Raw genomic sequence first — 18215 nt, 5'->3', positions numbered from 1 at the left:
CATCGGTTCATTTGTATTTATAATTACTGTATCCGTGGGTGTAATTACTAGACGCGCGTGTAAAAACTTTGTCCTTTTAATTATCACAACCCAAACTGATGCATTGCGAATAAAACAAGTTGAACTAATGCACTGTTACCCCCTTCGTTTCCGTCCCCTTTAAACGGGGAGGTGCTCCGGTGCTCACCCCAGCCCAGGACTCTCCGCTGCGCTCCGGGAGGTGTGCACTGGAGGGAGTTTGGACTGGTTTAGAGCGGACGCGTCGGAAACCTCCCCTGAGGGGCCCCATGTAATTCGATGCATGCTGTTAAAGCTTAGAGTATATTGTCTTCCCTTTTGCTTATGAAGCCTCCACCCACCGGCCCACCCTACATTTAGCGGATCATGTGACTCGGGGTAAGTCATTTGCAAGTACAACAGTTCTCTGTGCGCTCTCATTCATTTCCTGAGAACTGCCTGAGCCGAGCAGCTGAGAGGCAGAAGGGGAGGGAGCTGCTCACTCACATACACACACTCACACACATTATCGCACACACACTCACTCACACACATACACACGTACATACGCGCAGAGTGAGAGGAGAGAAGAGGAGAGGAGGAGACGAGACAGAGAGGACTGTAGAAAGGAAAACAGTCTCCTAGTCTCCACGGCTCTGCAGCTTCTGACAAGGTCTGTGCAATTTTCTTGTCCTGTTCCTCTGCTGGCTGCTGCTATGTGCTTCATTTGTCACGTTGCTGGGCTTTGTGCTTGTGTTCAATGCGTTTCGTCCAGCTGTCATTGCTCTGTCAAAGCAAATGACAACTCAGATCACCTATAGTATTGTGTTTGGTGTTTGACAGTAGAGAAGGTAGTGGGGGGGGAGACAAGAGATCCCGCATGTAGCTGACTGGACAACTCTTTATTGTCAGTGTCAATTAATAAGCTGTCATAAAAGAGGCCAAAAAAAAAAGAGAGCTGATTTTTATATACTCGGGACAACCGGGGACATGGGCAGCATCCACACTTTTGCAGCGCAGGCACCTCCTGTGTTTCAAGTCTCTTATCTCTCACAAGTCCAATGCAACTTCAAACATATCTGCTTATCAGTGAAGGAGTGTTGTAGAATAACACTGACTGAATGTCTTAGTGGGGGATGTGAGTGTGACTGCGCTGCAAAAACTCTCGGCACTTCTCAGTGGAAAAAAAAGTTTGCTGCTTGTCAGAGTTTCGTGCATGTCTTAAGAGAGTTGTGTGCGTGTGGGTGTGCATTTGTGTGCAGCGTTATGGTGTGTGTGTGTGTGTGTGTGTCTGTGTGTGAAAGAGAGAGACGGGCTTGTTTGTCTACTGTAGCAGCTTAGAAACAGAGGAACGAGGCTGTTAGGAATGGGTTAAACATTGGGAGGGTTGGATAGCGGAGGAAGGACACTCGGGTGTGTGTGTGTGTGTGTGTGTGTGTGTGTGTGTGTGTGTGTGTGTGTGTGTGTGTGTGTGGGAGTGTTGCAGGGGTGGTGTCTTGGATGTCATCGCCAGCGCTCTCACTTCCAGGGTAATAGTCATTGGTATTGATGGGTGGCTGTCACAGGGGCAGAGAGCCACCAGGCTGGAGAGAGTGGCCGGGGGCTGGCCCTTGGCTGTTATTTTCAATTACAGGGGACCAGGGCAGAGCTGACAGCAAAGGCATTTGTACATCCAGAGAGGGGGAGGACGAGGAGGAGGGGGGAGTATGTGTGTGGAGAGAGTGGGAGGGAAGGAGAGAGAAAGGTGGTGGTGGGGATGGGGGTGGTAGAGACTCTGGCCTCTGCTCTTGGGTTTGATGTGGAAACTAAGCACTGACCTGTGTGACTTTACCCTAGCGATGTGGAGAGGCCCTACCTTGCCTTTAACTATGCGTCCGGGGTCTCTCTCTCTGTCCATATGTGTGTGTGTGTGTGTGTGTGTGTGTATATATATATATATATATATATATATATATATATATATATATACACACACACACACACACACACACACACACATACATATATATATATATATATATATATATATATATATATATATATATATATATATATATATATATATATATATATATATATATATATATATATACATACACATATCTGAAAGAAAGAGGAAGGGAAGGTGTGGGCATATATATGTGTGTGTGTGGATGTGTGAGGATGAGACCCCCTGCAGCTCTGCAGCTCCTTGGTGTTGAGCGAGGGAGATTAGTGCCCATTTAAAGTATCGCTTAAATCCATGTACAATAAGGCCTTCTGCCTGTGCACGAATAAGCAGGCTGATATCACACATGTAGAGCAGACTTTCGACACTGTGTGTACACGGCAAGGAATCACATTAGATGCCTGAAAGTGTCTCTTTACAGCACACAAACATCTGCACGTCTTGATCATCCAAATCACGTAAGTCTGGAATGTCACGGATCTGAAGGCTTATTTGTGATAACAGTATTTATGATCTGGAAAGAAATTTGAAAATAAACTCTTTAAGGTTAATTACTGTAGCACTGAACCACATCTGTGGTCAGAGTGCCATTGTAAGCGCTAGATAATGTAGCTATAATTAGGGGGTTCAGTGTATGTATGAACAGGTCTTCAACAGAAAGTCTTTAAGCTGGATAATCCCTGAGGCAATGGCCACAATAACTGGTTAACATTTTAAAATGCATAACTTTTGCTGTGTCTTTACCCAGCGTTCACAGTACGCCTGGATTATGAAGCAGTGTAGAAAATTCAAGCACTGTGTTTTAGTGTGGACTGAGGAAAACAGAGACTTTGCAGTCCAGGTCCCGAAGTCTTCATCACATGCCCACTTTGCTGCTGATGCTAGAAGCCTTTGTACATTCTGTATTTGATCATGCTACTGCTGCCTGCATGTAAGGGAAGCCTGCACAGTGCATGTGATATATTGTCTTAATCAAGACCATCTTCTTGCTGAAACACAGTCAGAGCCTGTATTTCTGTAAAAATGACTTCATTGACTGCTAAAGTATTAACTTCACTGACAACACTACTCACTTCAGTTCAAATGAACTGTAGTACATTTGGATGATAACAGAAGAGTTAAATGACCTGTCTGAATGTTTATCATGTAAAGGTCACTTTACATGATAAACAGGTCAGTGTTCCTTGTGACTTAATCCAGACATTCAGATAGCAGTAACAAAAAAAGAAGAAGAAAAAGAAATGTTGACCAGTTAGTGTATATATTTTTAATGTTTACCCTAAAGCAACATGCAACCTGCACTAGCTGGTTTGACAGCAGTATCGAAAGGATGTTGCTGTTTGTGGCTTACTGTGAGGATGTATGTTTAGCTAGAAAAAATGAGTGGGTTAGTAAAAGGTCATGGTTTGGGTTCAAAATGACTGTTTAGCACTTTTGCGTCACAGCAAGAAAGTTTGGGCTTGAACCTGTCGGTGTCCTTTCTGTCTCGATCTTGCGTATTCTGTCTGTGACTTCATGGGTTTTCTCCAGATGCTCTGTATCTTCCCACAGTCCAAAAAGATGCTTGATATAAGTGTTGATTTCAAAGTCGGTTGTACAGGTGAGCGTGAGTGTGAAAGGCTGTTAGGGTCTTTTTGTTAGACCTTTGATGGACTGGAGACCCCAGCAGGCAAAAAGCAAGGACTGTAATTCTGTCCAGTCTATGATCTGGAGACCCCCTGGTTCTCCATGAAACTAGCTGGAAAAATGATTACAGTGGATATATTGGTGTCTCTTCAATGCCCTGTTTATAGTAATAACTAAGAGTTCAAGAACAATGATGGCAGTGGCTGTCCGTTAAAAAACTGGGAACTGACACTTGTCTTCGGTGTTCAAATTTACTTTAATCATCCATCCACCCATCGCTGTATGTACTTTTTTTTATTCATCTTTGACATTTGCTTCTGAAGGACAGCAAGCATAACTCTTGCAACTTGCAGAATGCTCTGAAAATTGACTTATTTTGTTTTGGGGTGTTTCCTTATTTTTTTATTTTCTAGTTTTTTGCTTGAAGCATCAGGTTTTCCCACAAATAGACTTTACATAGATATCGGCAGGCTGTACAGATATTTTAATGTCTCATGACTCATTTTAGCATTTTTGTGATTCTTATCGTCTGTCTGAAAGGACGATATACATCATTATTGTGCAAGTGGACAATCATCTCGCTCTTATTTTAAAGGTTCAGTTGTTACTAACCACCTAGCCCCATCCTTCCTGTGTCATGCTTTGCTGGTTTACTGCTGTGCTGGCAAAATTATTCAGCTGCTTTGCTCTCATCCCGGGCATCATCTTGGATGGCAGCTGCCCATATTGGTATGGGGAGATCTGGAGATCCACTGTAAGTTGGAGAGCCACTTTTACTGAGACCTGCAGTATTTGGAGACTGCTGCATGTGTCACTACTACAGTTGGAGCCCATCCAATTGTGGTAGGTGAAAGAAACACTGGAGAGGCAGCTGATTAAAATGCTCAACATGTCAGGTTAAACATTTGCATTTATAAATGGTATTCTCTAGCATACCTGTGCCTGCTTTTGAGCGCACCCAACCCCTGAAACCCACCGCTGCTGTCACAAATAGAATGCAAATCTTGAGAGCACACCGACTATGCCAACATTGACATGAACGATTTGATGTCTCACATGTCTTGCTGTTTTCCTCCACAACTGTATAAAGCTGGTGCTGCCAATCTGATTCCTTCAGTAGCTCAACCCCCACCCCAAGACATGGTCCAAAGGCTTACGATAAGGATCGGTACAGGTGGGGGGGACTCAATTAAAAAGCCAATCACCAACGGATAGACTCTATCTGTCCATCAACACCGCTCTGCCCAGGATATTTAATTGCTCCGCAGGATTCCCCCCTTTAAAGGCAACCTCTGTCAGCCACGTATCAGGACGCACAAATTGGCTGCTTGTTGACAGATCAAATCTTTCAGGAAGATGTGCTTTGCTCTGGTTTGTTCATGCTAACAACACATAGGCTCAAATTTGTATTTAAGAAGATGAAATTTCCTGCATTAGGGCTAATAAACTGGGTTAACTGCTGCCATATTGACTGACTGCTCATTGATCCAAGTGGGTGTTATGGAGTGTATCAGCACTGATTGCAGATAGACTGCAGCGCACTATATGGCTGGATTAATGTGGGTCTCTACTGTAATCCAAGGCCAGGGTGAGAGGAAAATTAGAGAGGTTAGAGTATGGACCCAATATATAACATACAGATCCAGTTTCCGAAAATTGCTTCTCATCTCTCGAGCTCTCAATCCAGGATATGTTGGCACCTTCTTACATCAAACTATCATGTGAGCCAAAAAAGAAAACGCAAAAGCTGATTCAATTAAAGGAAAGAGAAAGGAATCGTTGTGTCGCTTCGTCGTTCATCCAGCGGTGGCTGTTGTGAACTTACTGTGAGCGACATTAAAAAACAAAAAGAAACATCTGTAGGTGATGTTAGTGAGCTGAAGTCCCTATACTGGTATTTCATAATCCTAGAAATGACAAAATGTTCTTTCCCTTTGCACATTCTCTTGTGGATTCAACCTTCGACCCGAGTGTCCAGCCCCCGTTTGTTTACCAAATTAAGTTAAGGGTGTACACAGAGTGCAAGAGCATGTGTGTTTAGTGAGCAGAAAGAGAGGGGTGAGAGAGAGAGAGGGAGAGAGAAAGCACGGAAAGTATTGTGCAACAGCCAGGGACTCTGAGGTTGATAGTATAAATAGTGAAGAAAAAAAATCAGAAGGCTCTACAATCTAACATGAAAGATTCCAGCTTGTCCAAGATCATTTTAAGCATTGTTAACCTCATCCCTGGTTGTATACTTATAAGGAGTCTCCTATTGTTAAAGCTATCGTGGGGAACCAAGTTTTTATTTTGATAGAGCAAAAAACGTATTAAGACAGGCAGATTTTTTCAAATGATGTCTGACCGGTGTATTGATCCAAGTTTTTTTTTTCTTTTTTCCTTTTGAGTAATGACACAATCGCTAGAGCAGCACACTCACTGCTTACTGGAAGTGACTCATGTTGCAGAGCTTGCCCCCAGACTCTGATTTGAGGTCGCTCGACATGTTTCCATGGCTAGGATAGAAAGGTATGTCAGTGGAAGGCCCGTCTATAGGCGATGACGTTTCCTCTTTCAAACTAGCGTGCGATTGATTTTAGCCAAATATGGCTGGTTAAAGGAGGAGAGAAGAAAAGGAAGGAAGCCAAGAAAGAAGGATGGGAGAGTATTCAAAGTCAGCATTTTCAGTCTGTTTTGGATCATTTCTGAGACTTTCCCCTTCACAGAATCTTTTGGGAGTTGCTTCTCTCTATCCTCCATGCAGATGGTTTCTACAGACCTGTGTAAGGATGCTGCGTGGATCACTGTGAACTTTGTTTCCAGTTGTACTGTAGGTCAACTGTTAGGAAACGAAATTATGTAAACAGCATGTGGAATCCATTTGGAGGGCTGTGGCATTTCTACACAGCTGAATTTAGGCTCCTACTACAGGCCATAGCTCTACTCAATTAGCTGCTTCAGCCAGGTATCAACATGGCACAGCGTCGGCTTAAAAAGAGAGGAGCAGTAATCGAAGTGAAGGCGTGAGTAGATGAGTAATAGAGGTAAACACAGCTGCTGGCTTTTATTGAGTGTTATTGGAGAGCTGGAATGGGTCAAACCAAGGGGAAAAACTCGGTGAGCGAAAATAGCTGCGCGCATTTGATGTAATAAGTGTCAGTGTGTTGGAATGTTTTGCTTGGTCCGTTATTGTCAATTTCCATGTGCTGTGCGTTGGGGTGGATTTGGTTGTGTCAGCAAAAAGTAGGGTTAGATAGTCGCGACACTTTGTGAAGCTGCATCAGGAGGACTCTGCAAAGGCTATTAAAAAAAAGCCACGAGAAAATTGCCCGTGCGCTCGCATATATGCCTGCATGCAGGCCGCTGTTTGGATGTAAGAGATGGCGAGTGAGAAAAAAGGGCAAAGGAAGACAAGTGAAAAAAAAATAAGAGTGTGTGTTTCACTGTTTGAGATGATATTATTTCTACATGAGTTGTTTACAGTAGATACAGTAGTAGATGAGTCACTGTATTGGTGCCTTGGCATGCTTGCATTGTACAGTTATTGTACAACATCTAGGTCGATCTTTTTGAGAATGCACGTGTGCTGTGATGCATTCGGAAGACAGGCCATTGGGAGCAGTATGTACACAGTGCATATGTTGGGGGAAGGGGAATCACATTCAGACATACATGTTGGAACACAAGTACACACACATACGCTACCAGAGCCTAGGGGATAAGAGACAGTAGCCTACACAAAGAATTCGCCATTAGGGTCGAGTGTGCTGGCATCCCTTCGGGCAGGTGAGAGTGGGTGGGGGTGGTAAACATGTGGGTGGTTAGTGGTGGTAGAGTTGATGGAAAGGATTTTTTTTGTTGCTTTTTTGTGAGGGTACTGAACTAATCCATTAGTTCAGTGTGGGAAATTAGAGCAGGGTTTCACCCTTACACTCATTTTCAACATGTTGAAAGCAGCTATAACTTCTTCACGAGCGCTGAGAAATGGCAAAATACCACAAGGTTCACTTGCTTAACACCTTTACAACACTGAGAACGCTTTATATTTCCCTTCTATGGCGGCCTCCCACTGTAAAGCATCAATAAAAATATATTCACCGGTTTTTCATTTTTTATTCACGGTGAATGCTGTACAGAAATGTGCCCGCGATGCTGTTCGGCCTTTTCGAGATGGTTAGTAAGTACCGCAGTGTGGTCACCTCAACCAAGGACCTGTGAACTGAAAGTAAATAAGAGACTGGTACAGAGGCACCGAGTGCATCTTATATTGATCCACTGCAGTCAACCAGCCTCACAGTATCTCACTCTCGTGTACAGTTTAGCCGTATGGTGGTATAAACATACACAGAATATTAGAGTATCTTCCTGAAAGGCTAAGCCAAGTGCTCCACACGTTTACCCTGGTTTGCTTGGCTCCACCTCCCCCTCCTTTGGTACAAGTGAGGTTTTTGTGTCAGAGGCTATTTTAGATGCACAGCCACTGACCGTGCTGCATTTACTGAGGTGAGTGAGTGTGTATGCATGTGTACGGTGTTTCTGAGAGGTCAGCGGATTATGCTGAAGCAAGAAGACCTCATAGTAAACTATCTCTTCAGGAGCTGTTTTGCGGTGTCTATTTGTGGTTTCCTTAGCACCAAACTCGATCCAGCTTTCATACTGAACATTTAACTTATTCTTTCTCACGATTTCATCAAAATGACCTTCAATTGGACATAAATAGTCTAGAATGGTGTCACAAATTGCTTTGACTTGGGAGTCGGAGCTTGCTTGAGTAATGCCACCTCACTTTAGCGCTGTCACGGTCACAGCTTGTTTAGCTGTTTCTCTGCTGCATTTGAGGCACATGATGCAAGAGGATGTCAGACTCTTCTGTTTACCTCTCTCTGGAGCAATGTGGAGGAGTGTGTGTGTATTTGTGCACGGCTTGTGTGTGCATACACTGTAGGTGTGTGTGGGTGGCTGTTTGTGTTGAATGGGCATCCATATTCTTCTTTCATGGGCAGAGCTGCAGAGTTTATGTGCATGCGTGTCTGCCTCTGAATCTAAGATAAATATGGTTCACGGTGGGTGCAGGCAGAGGTCACGAGGTTTGTGAGTGTCTGCGAGCCAGATTGTAGATCAGAAAAGGGGCTCAGGAAGTCAGCTTTATAAGAAGTGCATTTGAGACACAGACAGAGACACAGACAAACCAGACAGCGACCGACTCTTCTTTTCGCTTTGAGTGTTTCCTCTCAGAATAAACAGCTTCTTCATTTCCCACAGTTTCACAAGACCTAGAAGGGACGGAGGTGGTAATGGTGGAGGTGGGGATCTTTCACAATGAAAAAAGTCACTGAAAAAAAAAAAAGATAAAAGATTTCCCTTTTGCCCTGTTGTAACCATATTTTGACCATTTGACTCATTAAACAAGAGGCACTAGGGAAATATCTGGCTAAAGTGTTATTACTTGTGCAACTTGCTTTGGTCTGTCGACTCTTTGGTTTAATTTGATAAGTTTCACTTGATTAAATAAAGCATGTGTCAGTGCCGGTCTGCGACATCTTCTCATTACCTTGAGGAAATTTTATTGTGAACCGCAGATTTGTTATTGTAACCACACTCATAACTGACTTGCTGTATGTCGTGGTCGTTACAAATTATTCTGCCTGTGTGCGTGTGTGCTGGTGAAGGCAGCGTACTTGAGCTGCATCCGGCGACCTCATCCCCCTCATCATGACAGGATTACTGACACAGGATCCCCCTGCCCCTGGCAGAAATAGCAAGGACCCAAGGGCAATTCACCAGAATATGGGAACTTCCGTGGGCCTTACTAGTGTGTGACTCTGTGTCTGTGTGTTGTTTGTGTATTTACATGGGCATCCACTCTATAAATGGAGCCGGTTTCCTCTCAGGTGCTGAGCTGCCTGGCTCAGGGAGGAACACTATGAGTTCACTGCTCTGTGGCTCTCTCTCACACATGGCAGTGTTTCCATAATTTCAGACGTCATTACACTGATTTCTAAGAATTTAATTTGAAGTCTTCAAATGATTTATATCACGGGTACTGCTGTTGCTTCTTTAACTTTACACCGCACAATGTCGCCAGAGCGCAGGTTTTTCTTTTTAAATTTAATTTGGAACACGACGACTTTTATGGGGAATTTCAAATTGGAGCTTTTCTTGAAGCTGGGTGTAACCATTATGACACTTGGATCAATGAAATCAATACTCATCCTTTGCTAGGCGCAGTCAACCTGTTCACATGCTTTGGGTGTCTATCTCTGGAGCTGTCTCAGGCTACTCTGTATTTGATTTTCCACACATCCGTGCATCCAACCATCCAAAATCCAATTCAGTGTTTTGTGGGGGCTGGACCCTATCCCAGGTGCCATGGGGCGAGAGGCAGGGTGCACCCTGGACCCAATTTGTCACATGGCTTTATTTGGTATTCGGTTTTATGAAATTTTTTTTTAATACACATCATTTTTTTTGATAGGCAGCATCTCAGTGATATCGTTTTTACTCTTAATTTCAAGAATAATCATACAAGGATTAGCCATTAGGTGACACCTCTGTAATCGCTCTGTTTTGTTGCTGCTGACAACCTTAATGTGCCCATTTACCTTTTATTTCTAAAATCATTATGTATTCATCCTGTCTCTGAGTTTTTCCTTTAAATTGATAAGGAGCTGATAAGTTCCCCAAGTTTCACAATATGTGCCAGAAATAAATCATCCAACACATGATGAGTGTGTTCTGTCTATTAATAACTGTGTACATAAAGCAAGCTGTGTTTTTCCTCTGTGGAACTGATTTATTCGAAGAGGAAATGGGCGGGGTGTTTTGAGGTAAAAGGCATCAGTTGAGTGCATCTTTGAGGGGGTTTTAACCCTAAAGGGAACTTTTTTCCCCTCTCTCTCTCTCTTTTTTAAACAGGGTAGGGTGTATAAGCTGTAGTTTATTGCCATTGTGCTTGTCTGCAGTCGGAGAAGTCCACGCTTTTATGAGCAAGGAGGTAGTAGCTCTCTGCTCTCTTGAGCCCCGTTCAAAAATGTCCCAGAAGCATCCAAAAGACTTCACTTGCTGCTCTTGCCAAGGAAAATACGTCTTCTGAAATGGAAATTCTGAGACCATTCACAGAGTGCCAGGAATGATTTAAAAAAAAAAAACATGTCCAAAACAGTACATCCAGGCGTGAACCCTAAACACACATACATACCTTGGACAATCAACAAACACCATCAACACTGACGGTGTTTCTCTTTTCCTGTCTGGTGAAGGGATTTTATTTAGATAGGAAGTACCTTAATCTCATTTTCATGAGAGACCTTAAAGGGGAACTCTGCTAATTTCAAAAGTCAACTCATCGTATTGAAAACAGTTATTTGCCTTATTTGTTTGTAATCTTTATGTCCCTTCTGTGGCTCTGAAGGGAGTTTTTTTCATATCTATCAACATAATCGGTTTTTCAAACATGATGGAACATTGACGCTGTGAAATCCATACTTTAAAATGGTTTGCGCTGCGCACCACTGGTTTGTTACTGCGCCGATGGCTTGTTGGCATGCTGGCCAAAGCAACGATGTGGCTCACCCGCAGCGCGCTGAGAGTTCAACTAATTTGAACTTTGACCGCTGCGCACTGTGACAAACAGCGGCAGACTACCAATCAGGAGCACGGGAACATTTTCCGGTGGCTTCAGGGTCATTTTGGTCATCAACAGCTATATTGTAGCAAGCAGGAATGAGTTGACTGCCCCCCACTCCCAGCAAAAATCAATGCATCAGGTGCTTTTTTACGGTCTTTTACAGTCGCCAGCAGGCACAGAAGGCAATATGGAGGATAAGCTGATGCTGTGTGTCTGAATCCCTTAAACTCCACTTAATTCCCACACAAATTATCATTTGACATCCTGGAGAAAACCCAGGTTCCAAGTAGACATGTCAGTTGTATGTTTTACCAGCCATGCAATTTGTTGTCAGATATGAATATGAGTCAACACAGCTAAGATTTTCTTTATATACATTCCCCAAATAGCTCTATGGATTTATCTGACTTCTCAGCATCATATCTGGTGTCACTGACGCCTGTGCTGCTGTTCTTCCTTTGAGAGTGCTTGGGTTTTCTATCTATGCATGTGGAAGAGCATGGGATTGAGGTGTGCTCTTCAAGGCTTTTGCTGGGGAGGCCTGAGAGCAGAGCCAAGCAGCCAAGTATAACTTAGTCATCTGCAAATGAAAATAAGAAGTTCTCTGACTAAAGTGGTCCTGTTTGAATTGCATTATTTATGTGGTGTTTAGCTTTGTAGGGCACCACTGACTGGATTGGGTTTAAGATTCAAATGTTGAGCCCTTGACCGCATAAAATGCCATAATTTTCCTGGGCGCAGTTACTCTTCGAGTACTAACTCAGCAAGGAACTATGCACGTACCTCTCAAGACCAGAATTAGTTCAACAAGATGAGGTCATGCACAGATGCAGCTTAACATGAAGCAGGCTGAGATTGAAAATCAGCTGTGATTCGGCTGATCCGTCTACTCTGCTAGCAAAAAAAAATCAGTAGCTTTATGTCCCAGTGTCTGCAAAAGTATCACTCATCCAAAGCTCTTTGTCTAGCAAGTTTTTTCCCCTCATTTCACCTTCTTTATTGAGAAATTGCTACAGTATTTCTTTACTAGTTTTCAAAAACCTCTGTGCACTGGCTGACTTGAAAGAGAGGAAGTGCTGCAGTGTGCAAGTGAGCTAACAGTCGTAGGTTGGTTATCAGGCCAATGTGTCACATTGGGGTGTCCAGGGGCACAGAACAGGGAAGTGAGCTGCAGCGAAGAGGCCAGCAACAGACAGCCTGGGCAAAACACAGGAAATGCTTATTTCGCATCAACTACAGCTCTGTCCCTTTTATCCATAGAACTAGTTAAGCATTTGTTTACATTTTTAAATGCATTTCTTGCTTTGCTTTCTTGTTCTCCCTTTTTTCTTTCTCTCCTCCCTTTGGTAGAGGACTGGATGGGAGGGGGGGTCTGTTGGCATTCTTGCACCGTGTGCTTTGCGCTCGACCGGGCCTTGGCTCATGTCCATATCCCCTCTCTCCCCTCTCTCCCTTCTCTGATTCCCTCCCTTCCTCCTCCCCGCTAAACAACCCCCTCCAACCCCTTCAACTCCCCGTGATTGCTTTCCTAACCACTGCTTTTGCCAGTAACTCTGCGCTCTTCAACCCCCCCCCCCCCCCCGCCATCTCTTCCTATCACCTTCCTGAATCCATCCTCATGTAACCCCCCCATCCCCTCCCCCCAATCCCCCCAATTATTCATTACCCCTTCCCTTCCTCTCACCCTTTTCCATCCCTCTTCCATCCCAGCCCGTGGCAGCAGGTCCAGCCTCTGTGACACAGATGCACCCAGTTGCTCTGGGCGTTCGACATGGGAACAAAGCATTGGCGGGGCCCGTCTGCTGCAGTGTGTTACAGGGTGTGTGGCATCTGTGTGTGTGTGTGTGTGTGTGCTAGTATGTCCACATGAGAGGAAAAAGATGAGAAGGGAAGCAAAGATGGTGCACACAGCTAGATACTAAATCTGGTTTCATTAGCTTGTTTAAGCCTCAACTTTTACTTGAACAACAAAAAAATTAGAAATGTTTTTCCGTGCTCTTAGAGTGAACACCCAGAGACAGTATCAAGCACTTGCACAAAGTCACAGTGTTGTTCACCACCAACCGACATGCATCTTTTTTTTTTAATATAATTTTTTTTAGCCAGTCAAGTACTTCCTTGTTAAACTCCATTAATTAACACTGAACAGTTCATAAATAAAATTATTTCATTCACAGTGTTGGCAGCGTGCTAGTAGCACAGGTGTAAAGCTAAAAGACAAGAGTAAGCCACAGAGCTGTTTCTGGCACAGTGGTTTTTAATTTGATATGCTTTCCTTTTGATTTTTTTGATTCTGTATGCAGTGAGGAAATGTGCATGTAAACGAGCGCATGAGGTCAACATTTGGTCTCACAATGTCTGATGTCTTCTAGAGAAGTTTGTCTATTCTAATTTTTAACACTTTTTTTAAGGCAGCCCGCAAGCTTCTTGCTGTTGCCTCAGTGAGTACACAGTCAATAGCCGTCAACAGGGAACTAGGAGATGGTGAACCTCAGGTCATGGATGTTGATGTGCAGTCGGAGTTTCACTTCATTCAGTTAAACGCATTAACAGGCACGCAAATAAATTCAAACAATAAAACAAAGACAGCAGAAAATTCACAAATAGGTATACTTGGAGTATTTCTTCTGCTAGAACTGACATCAATCTTCACCTGCTCCCTTTACCTTCTTTTTTTTTTTACCGAGGGATTGCGGTGGGGACAGGAGGGCTTGTAGGAGGGAGAAATGAGATGCCTCAACACTCCACTGCCCTCCTCTCTCCATCCAACTCCCCCACACACCTGGGATGGCCATTTCATTTCAGAGAGCAGCAAATGGAAAGGTGATCTTAATCTACCCTGTTTCCTTCTAACCCCCCCACCCCTCCTTCTCTCCATCTCCCACACACAGTGCCTCATACCGCTGATGGACAGTGCACTGCTAGTTGCCTGAGCCTGCTGCCAGCAGAGCAAATTTAGTGATACTGGATAGGCATTGGTTTATCACCACCAACAAATTCTTTTCAGTTTCAACTCAGTCTTTGTTCTTATCTTTAATCTTTTTGATTTTTTTTTTTTTTGATCTTCAAGCACTAGCTGTTAGAAACAATTCTTTTGTGGGAACAAAAGCGATTGACATTTGACTTCAGATTAAATAAGGCGGGCGGCGGGGTTGCTATATATGTTCATAACTCTATAAAATATAATGTTGTAACAACTATGTCTATGGCTATTGATGGAATTTTGGAATGTTTGACTATTGAGATTATGAATGAAAAAAAGAGAAATGTTATAATAAGTTGCATATATCGGACACCCAGTTCAAGTATTGACACTTTTAATGAATGGATAGAAAAAACGTTTGCTTCGGTGAACCAAAAATGACTATTTATCTGTGGTGATTTTAACATTGATTTGCTAAATCCAACAAGGTTAAAAGCCATTGATGACTTTACTGACACAATGTACAGCTTATCACTATATCCAACAATAACAAAGCCAAGCAGAATAACTTCACATAGCGCCACTATTATTGACAACATTTTTACTAATGTCATGGATTTCCAAATTAATAGTGGTCTGCTTGTCTGTGATATAACTGACCACTTACCAGTTTTTACTTTGTGTGACTGTGATTTAAAAAAAATAGATACCAAGATCATGATAGCAAAGCGAACAATAAATGAAGAAGCAATTCATGCCTTCAATTTCGATTTAGCACAACAAGATTGGAGTTCGGTGTATGAAGAGTCAGATGTGGACAAGGCTTATGATAATTTTCTAGATATTTTTACTATGTGGTACAATAAACATTGTCCTGTAAACGAACACATGACAAAGAAAAAAAAGATAAAAAGTCCTTGGCTCACAAAAGGAATTATTAATGCTTGCAAAAAGAAAAACAATCTGTATAAACAGTTTATCAAAGTAAAAACAAAAGAAGTGGAACAAAGATATAAAGCATATAGAAATAAATTGACTGATATTATAAGAACGAGCAAACAACTTTATTATAGAAGAAGATTATATGAAAATAAAAACAATATAAAAGGAACTTGGGATGTGTTAAACAACTTAATTAAACAAGGATCTTCTGGAACATCATATCCTGAATATTTTACTGATGCAAATGGTGAAAATCACAACATGAGTAATATTGTCGATGGGTTCAATAAATTCTTCATAAATGTTGGCCCTGAACTAGCAGCGGACATCCCGTGTCATAAAAATGAAAATATCAGTAATATAAAATCAAATCCCTTTTCACTGTTCCTCTCAGCTACAAATGAGCAAGAAGTAATAAATATCACATTAAAATGTAAAAGTAAGTCTTCAATGGATTATCATGACATAAATATGTCTGTAGTTAAACAGGTTATTCTGAATATTGCTAGTCCCTTAACATATATCTGTAATTTATCATTTCAGTCCGGTTGTTTTCCAAAAAAAATGAAAATTGCGAAAGTAATACCACTATATAAAAGTAATGACAAACACAGTTTTACCAATTATAGGCCTATTTCTCTACTGCCTCAATTCTCAAAAATTCTAGAAAAACTTTTTAATTCAAGATTAGAAAAATTCCTTGAAAAACATCAAATAATAAATGTTGGTCAGTATGGTTTCAGAACGCAAAGAACCACTTCAGTGGCGATAATTGAGGCAGTAGAAGAAATTACTGATACACTGGATAAAAATAAATATGCAGTTGGTATTTTTGTTGACCTCAAAAAGGCCTTCGACACAATCAATCACTCAATTTTACTGGATAAATTGGAAAGATATGGTATTCGAGGGAAAGCTGGTAACTGGTTAAAAAGTTACCTAACAGGTCGGGAACAATATGTTAGCATAGGGCATTACCATTCAGAGAAACTTGGTATTACATGTGGTGTTCCCCAAGGGTCAGTGTTGGGACCAAAACTTTTCAATGTATACATAAATGATATTTTTGATGTTTCTCAAGTACTTAAACTCATACTGTTCGCAGATGACACCAACATATTTTTCAGTAGCGATGATTATACTGATCTTGTAATGACTGTAAACAGGGAGCTACAATTAATAAAAAAATGGATGGACATAAATAAATTATCATTAAATATAAATAAAACTAAAGCAATGTTTTTTGGTAATTTAAAATATAATATAGAATTACCAATTATCATTGAAGGTGTACCAATTGATAATGTGAGTGAAAACAAATTTTTGGGAGTTATAATTGATAACAAAATTTCATGGAAACCCCACGTCAGACACATAAAAACCAAAATTTCCAGAAGCCTCGCAGTTTTGAACAAAGTGAAACAATTCCTTGATAAAGATGCACTTCGTACTCTGTACTGTACCCTGGTTCTTCCATATCTTACATATTGTGTGGAAGTGTGGGGAAATACATATAAAAATACAACTAATCCATTAGTCACAGTACAGAAACGAGCACTGCGTATTATTCACAAGGCTGGTTATCTAGATCATACTCACAAATTCTTTCTTCAGGCAAAGTTACTTAAATTCCAGGATCTGGTTAATTACAATACATCCATAATTTTGTATAAAGCTTTTACTAAACTTTTACCGGCAAATTTACAAACTAGATTTGAAATTCGAGAAAAGGTTTATAATGTGAGAGGCTTTGGAGAATTCAAATTACCCAGAACTCGAACAACCCGTAAAGGCTTTTGTGTGTCTGTATGTGGTGTGAAAATCTGGAACAGTCTGAGTTTACAATTGAAACAATGCAAAAATATTCATAGATTTAAATTTCTCTACAAACAGTTGGTCTGGTCACAGTATACTCAATGATGGGTTTTAGTGTGCTCTGTAATGTCTGTCCTCTTACCATTGCTGGTATGGATTCCAAAATAAAAAATAAAAAAATAAAGTGTGCGTATGTATGTACATATATGTACTTGTGTGTGTAGATATATATGTATGTATATGTATGTGTGTCTGTTACTTGTAGTTATTACTGCCAGTTACCTGTGGTAATGCAATTTATAATTTATATATTCTGTATTCAGTTATGAAGGCTCTAATTGTTGGTTGCGAGCTGCCGCTTAGATGCTTGTATCTGCCCGGGGCTGTTGATGGGTCTGTATGCAATGATGGGCGTAGCTGCGGGAAGTTTATTGGTTTTTTTTGTTGATGAGTGAGTATAGGGGTGGGATTTAATAAGTTTTCTTCGTCCCACTCCTTTTTCAGGCAAGTTTTGTTTTTTGTTTTGTGTATTTTATGTTCAATATAGGTATTTGTTGTGCCTGAAAATGAATAAATAAATGAATGAATGAATGAAAGGAGTGCGACACGAACTCCTCAACACCCCTCAGTTATCTCATTACTCAGTGTTAGGGCTCCCCGACTGCCGTTAGCTCTTTGGTCATTATCATCACAAGCAAAGGAAAGCAGAGACCATTGATTTCCTATGAATATCCCTCTGCAGGCCAGTTCATTAGGTACTGCTCACAAACCCACTGGATTAAATGGACTTTAGGCACACGGGGAAAAGATTCTAATTGTTTTGCTTTTCCATCAGCAATAGAGTGAGCATTTAGCACAGTGAAGAAAAATGAATAGAAAAGGAAAAAACAACAACTTTTTGATGTAAGAATAGCAAACCCCTCGGGAAAATAAAGTTTTATCTTAAGTGTCTCTGTCTGGAGAGGTTTGGGGTTTTTTTTCTTTTTTTTTCTCGTGAATGAGGAGAAAGTGCATTTGCCATAACGGTGGTCATCCCGGGGAAAACAAAACCTCACTTTCTGCCTCTCTTAGTGCACTCCTCTCTTCTTTTCCTCCTCAACACATGGCTTGAGGCTGGACCGAGGCTGCAGCTCCACCCGCCCAGTCGTTACCATGGCAACGCTATCTGGGCCTACCAAGACCTGAAGCCGAAGGACATCCTGGACAACAATACAATAGCAGCACAGCCAGGGTACCTGAGGGACTTAGACCTGTGAGGCGAGATCTGGGGGGTTGCAGATTGAGGGAGTAAATCCTCCCTCTTTCTCTGCCTCCCTCACACACTCAACTCACAAACACAGTCAGGATTAGCCTTTCGC

General features: G+C 41.8%; 1 protein-coding gene across 3 annotated transcripts in view; it reads left to right on the top strand.

Annotated features, from left to right (window-relative positions):
- The first annotated feature begins 246 nt into the window (after positions 1-246).
- klf12b (Kruppel like factor 12b) overlaps positions 247-18215 on the top strand; it is a 42100-nt gene continuing 24131 nt past the window's right edge. For 2 of the 3 annotated variants that reach the window (XM_076874738.1, XM_004567983.5), the window contains exon 1: positions 405-670. The gene's annotated coding sequence lies outside the window, so the exon portion shown is untranslated. The other variant, XM_004567984.4, reaches the window with a different exon arrangement.

Source organism: Maylandia zebra, linkage group LG16 (genome assembly GCF_041146795.1).
Source record: "Maylandia zebra isolate NMK-2024a linkage group LG16, Mzebra_GT3a, whole genome shotgun sequence".
Classification (NCBI taxonomy): domain Eukaryota; kingdom Metazoa; phylum Chordata; class Actinopteri; order Cichliformes; family Cichlidae; genus Maylandia; species Maylandia zebra.
Note: the sequence above shows the minus strand (reverse complement) of the source record. Positions and strands in the feature narration are given on the sequence as shown.